Raw genomic sequence first — 6,516 nt, 5'->3', positions numbered from 1 at the left:
AATGATTAGTGAAATCAGGTGAATTTAATAATGGTGCCAACGTCCTAATTCTCTTAAGTTGCTCGAAGCTTTTTTGCTGATTTGGTCCCCATTCAAAAGGTAACTATATTGCAATAGCATATGTCATAGTCATTTAAAGCAAAAACATGCCAATAATTGTTGAATAAGGTTAAAAGAGCTTGTTTCTCTTCCTTAGGAATGGCAGTTCAGTCAAAAAGTCGGCCGAATTCTGCCTTTGACAATTTTTCAGTTGCTCCCTCTTTTATTGTATCCACAGGATCAATTTCTTCTATAGCGTCAAAAACGATCCGACCTTGACACCTTTATCTAATTTAATTGTCTTGTGAGTAGCATTAAGGAGACATACGGGAACTTGTCCCTTTTTGTTGGGTGCAACCAACAAATTGATTCCTGACACTCCTACCTGAGCAAAGGTTATAGTTTCTATCACTCCCACTGTATTATTTCTCTTGACTCCTAAAATTCTTGCGGTGACTATATTTTCTGTCAAAGGAGGAAGTTGACAGGTTTTGACTGACACCACTTCACTTCCTTCTCCAGTTCTGCTTGTAAATGTGATCTTTTTCTTGACCTTGAACTTTCGACAGATGGGTCTGCCGTTATTCTATTTTTTTTTTTCGACTGCTACTTTCTGGTATCCTTTCCCTATCTAGGTCGCTTTGTTCTCTTCCCGCTTTTCTCTTAGAATTCTCTGGGTTTAAAAAGGGTATTACAGTCCACGGGAAATAGTCATTTCGCCACCTTTTAAATCAATAAGAAATCCCTTTTTTGTTATAATATCCCTGCCGATAATGCTGTCACAAAGATAAGTAACGTCTATGTCTACTAGACAACATGCAAACGGGAATCGCAGGTTCCTGATCTGAAAGGCAGGACTTATAATGACATACGTTTGGATAAGATGACCTGTAATGCTTCTTAAATTCATTTCTTTATTACGATCCACGGGTACTCTTACCTTTATAGTGTCAGCGAAAGCTTTTGATAAAAGTGGCACCTTAGCTCCAGTATCTATTTGTACTATAGCCGGATTTTCTCCTATATAACAGTCGAATGTAGCCTCACTTTGCGATGTGGTATATTTAGTAGTATTTATAGGGGAAGTTTTTCGATTCCGTATCTGAGGAGTATTATAGGTCTGCTGATTTTGTGTTATATTCGAGCCTCGCTTTTGCTTATTTGTTCTGCTTTTTGCCAGTGATTTATTCTCTGTGTGAATAAGTTTATCAGTACCTTTAAGTTGGCGATTTAGAAAATAGTTTCTCTGTAATTTCAGTTATTGTAACGCGAAATTTATGAAGTGTCGTTTTATTTGGATGATATTAAAGACTATTTTTTCAGATTAAATTTTATCACTCGAAATCCGTTTTTTTTATAAGATAACTGTATGGAACTCGCAGGTCATTGGGAAGAAACGCTTGGAGTAAATTTGTATTCAGTTTTAAGTACTACTCCACCTCGGGATTTCCAAGGAAACTGTTTAAATAAATCAAGAGTTGTTCCGGAAAACATCATCAGTAATTAATCAATTTGCTAATGACATCTTGCACATCTGCAATCTACATTTCATAATGATTGAATTATTTGTTTGTTTCTATTTTGGTTTATAACATATGTCATCGTGAAAGACCGAAGTTAGAGAATGTCAACACAGGCAAAAGACTGTCAGTGAAAGACCGAATATTTGGTTATATTATTAATGTTACGTTAGGTTAGGTTAGGTTTAGGTAAGTTTTGTTATGTTTAGGTTCGGTTAGGTAAATGTCCCTGAGAGAATCAGCTACAACTAATTCGAGAAGTGGAAAGCAGGACTATACACGCTGTAATTGCAAAAAGAAGTGATCCACGACTAAATGCTAGGAACGATATTTTTATTCAACATTCAAATCAGTGCATGCTGAATGTCGATATTTGTCGGTGTAAGTGAGAAATGATGATATTTTGCAAATACTTCGCACATATACGAAACAACTGTGTGAATGCTGACATTCAGCAGCGAATCTCGACATCCGCCAGATTTCGGTCTTTCACAGTAACATGTATAAATAACGATGTACTGTACAGTATGCAATAGACTTAATGTTTTTTGTTTTGATATGATTTTTGAGAAAATGACAAACACTGTTTGACAACAATTATATTAAAATACATTTGAAATTTCTGTCAGGTGTTCTTAATCAGTGGAAAATTTTATCTTTAAAATTTGGATAAAATGTTCACGTATTAAAGCCACATCTAGGCGACACTTATTTTGTGGTAGTTTTTAACTTTCCGAGACTGACTCTGATTGCTTGACAAAGTAACAATCAGATAATAAAACTAGATATATATATATATATATATGATGCTATATAAGTATAATATATAGATATATTTAATTTATAATTAAATTTATATTACTAAATAAATAACATAATAAAATTTAAACTATTGAAAAACAATAATAAGTAAACTACCGCAAAACACCCAATAGTAACACATCATAGTTTCATGCTTATTTTAGCGGCGGCATGATCTCGCCAAGTTGTGTTACCGTCGTAAAACTCTTGTGGCATGTTTTAGAGACAGCGAGCCCATTCGCCATCCCTCCACGTCCTGATAGTAACAACGTAACCTGAAAATATCAGTCTTACCTCAGTATGCACACGTCCGATGTGTTTCATGCTTATTTTAGCGGCGGCATGATCTCGCCAAGTTGTGTTACCGTCGTAAAACTCTTGTGGCATATTTTAGAGACAGCGAGCCCATTCGCCATCCCACCACGTCCTGATAGTAACATTGTAAACTGGAAATAACACTCTTACCTGAGTATGCACACTTTTTTTTACGTCCGATGGGTTTCATGCTTATATTAGTTGCGGCATGATCTCGCCACGTTGTGTTACCTTTGAAATACAACTCTTACCTGACTATTATCAAAGTGAAAGATTAATCTTTTGAATAAATATTTGAATTTTTCCTTTACAAACTTCTAATGTTTTTTTTGAATTATTATAAATATATCGTATGAACTTGATATAGTAAGCGTATTTTTAGACTGTATGTTTTCTGTTTTTTACCTATAAATTACAATATAAGTCGAATATTTTTGTGATCAGAAATCACCTTAGTTAGTACACAAATTAAATAAAACTGTTTATTATGATTATATTAATACCTAATGAAAGATTGTATCTGGTTTAAGTGAAAGTATTTCTTATCCGAAAAAATGGTTTTTATTGTATTCTGATTAAAGAGCATCTAGAAAAGACTTTTCAACCAAGTTCTAAAGAAGTTTTTTAAATTTATTTTCTGTTTAGAAAATATAAGAATTTAATATTAATTAAAATTTATTATAAATACAATAAAATAGTTGTTTTTAGTTAAAAATTTTTAATGCTTTCGAAGAAGAAAAGTCTTACATTTGTAACTAATGTTTTGATATTTTTCTCATTTCGTAGTTTTTGCAATATCTTCATCTATCCAATCGAGCTTTTATGTAGGTTGAAGACCTCAAGATTTATCTGTAAAATATATTGTCTTTCTCCACATAAATATAAGCTTGTACAGATAAATGATATCGTATTACATGCTTTTACCATTTTTAATATTATTAACTAATTTTTATTATTTTTTGTTAGGTGTTCTTCTTTCTGAATTTATAATAATAGTGAACATTATATAAAAATGATTTTAAGCATTTGCTAATCGAAATTATTTGTATTTAATGTGTTCTGCTTTGTATGAAAGTAATGAATAATAATTTTACTTGAGATTAATACTTATAATTGAGCATTTGGTAGAGTCTTTAATGAAAATATCTGTGACAAACTGTAACTCAATACTCAGACGTCTAACAAAAATGTGATGTTTCTCAATAGCGCGTTATAGCTTCAAGGGTTCCATGCAAATTTGAATTAGGGGGACCAAGTATAGTGTTGCTTTCACATATTTTTTGGAGTAATTTTTTGGTAGAAATATTTTTTGGAAGAGATTAGTTTAAGGTTCTTTGTTACTGGAGACTCCAGGCAATTGGGTTTTTTGTTCACAGTATAACGCTCCAGTAATATTAATATCATAACAAAATATACTGTTTAAATGAAGTGACCGTTAAAGTATATTCTGAACTTACGAAATACTTTCAATGAATTTCAAACCATTGCCTTATTTGAAATTCAAACATTTCTTCATGTTTTATACAGGAAAATTTATAACGTATCCTAACTGTGTACCAAATTTCAACTTTCAACTAACCGTTGAACTCTAACCGTTCTAACCGTTTGAACTCTGACCTTATTATTATTATTAACCCATCTCGATTATATTATAAGATTGTGAATGCTAATAACAAGTAAAATATTCATTAAGTCTAACCACACTAGATATGACGCATGACCCCTTCTATGTCTCTATTCTGTCGAGCTTTAATTAAGAACCAAAATTTAATAGCATTAACGCCCTTTATACACACGCTACTGTGCCAAATTCTGTTACTTAAACTTTACTCATTCTGAAGTATTGTTTAATATTTAAGAATAGAATAAAGAAATTAAACAAATTAGACGTTAAAATAAGCGCATGTTTTGACCCATCCGTTTTTTGACATTTTAGGGCTTCGAGAGATCTTCAAAGGTATACCTTGAACAAAACTCAGAGGGTCGAACGTGACACGATTCAAATACTTTTTCGTTTTTTATATACATAACAAGTTGGAAAAATAAAAAGGAGTCGGAGTCGGAGGAATTTTTGACGACTCCGACTCTGACTAAAACACCGAAACTCCACGACACCGACTCCGACTCCACAGCCCTGATGTGTAGGTATGTCATTCGTATTACAAAATTTAAGAACAGTATTTACAGCCCATTTAAATCTATGTCGATTCAACACGCCAGAGATCAAATTAAAAATTAGAAATTTGACATAAAAATTTAAAATTGCTGCAATTATTGATAGAAACTTTTATCAGATTGGAATTAAAATATAAGTTTTCTAATAATGAGTGAATTCTTATCGAGAAAATTAAAATAAAACTCGAATACTCCAATACTCTTAGTTAATAAAAAGTTGCTCACTAATGGCCGAGCTGATAAAACCAATAACTACTGACTATTGAATACTTGTAGTTGGACGTGGGTTTGCTCCTGACGAACAGACTAAAAACGTAGAATTTTTTGGATTTTCTTGGCGTGTCTGACACATAAATAGAGGCCAGTTTCTCATAGAAAACACTCTTTGGAGGTACCCACGCTTCGGAGATGCCCATCTGTTGCATTCCATTAATCTATTCAAATAGTATGAAAGTTTAAATCAACTTTTAAGATGAGTTTGGTTTATTCTATCGATCTTAAAAATTTGAACTTTTAAAGTAATTATTTTATGAAATATTACAAGAAATGCAGTATCCCACTGATAGGTAGTTAAAAGTGTGTCAGTGAGCTACATACAGCTTTGACGAACTCGGAATCGAAATTAGGCAAACACTCGAAGAAATTTTGGAAAGAGTTGGCCTGTCTCGAATATGTCGGGCCCCTCACCATCTAGTCGGATTCCTGACAAGCGTGGTTGAAAAGGTCCTCTTAGAACGCTAAGGTCGGTAAGAGACAAATGAAAACATATGTCAGTTGAAGTTAAAAATTTACAGATTTTGGATCAAACGAATCAAACTTGTTTCGCAGAACCTATTTTTACTGCATTTCCTTGACATTCTATCGAATATAAATTATAATTTGCATTAAAGTATGTTCGATTTAATCATTATATTAAGAATTAAAAAGAAATATCTATAGAAATACTGGATAAATATAAAACAAATTAATAGAATATTTTTAAAACGTCTTACTTTTTACTTTTTTGAGAATCTCCTGAATAACCAATAGTTTGATTTGCAATATTCGCAAATACATTGTTACATAAAACAATATTTTGTTCATTGTTAACAATTTTTGTTACCGTAGAAAGATTTCACATTTATTAAAAAATAAATTATAATTTCCGAAAGCTTTATTACAAAAATTCCAAATGACATTTCGAAAAATATTCAGTCATCCACTATAACAAATAAACACAAGTAAAACGGCAAAGCCATATTTGGGACAATACTATGTCTCGGAGACTCACTGCTAAGCTGGATCACTTTGACGCTCACGGCGGGTCTCGTTCTCATTCTCCAATCATCTTTGGTATCGCTGGTTTTGAGGGCGATCTTTGAAACTTCGCCGTCTCGCCCACGGGGTCATTCACGAGCCATTTTCGGTGAAATTAATCTATCCAATGTCGAAATTTCTGTTCGTTGCGTGTCGGTCCGGGTTGAATTTTCTGATGAATCACGAAAATTTCCCGTTTTTGAAAAAAATAATCGTGGCTATCGTATCGTACGAATTTATTTTATTATTTTGCACAAACAGCAAGGCCATTCCACCACGTCCTGATAGTAACACCATAACTATAAAATAAAACTCTTACCTGACTATTATCAAAGTGAAAGTTTAATCTTGTGGATAAATATTTGAATTT

This window comes from Centruroides vittatus, unplaced genomic scaffold, assembly GCF_030686945.1.
Source record: "Centruroides vittatus isolate TY-2023 unplaced genomic scaffold, ASM3068694v2 contig_468, whole genome shotgun sequence".
Taxonomy (NCBI): Eukaryota; Metazoa; Arthropoda; class Arachnida; order Scorpiones; family Buthidae; genus Centruroides; species Centruroides vittatus.
This window is presented reverse-complemented; position numbering follows the sequence as displayed.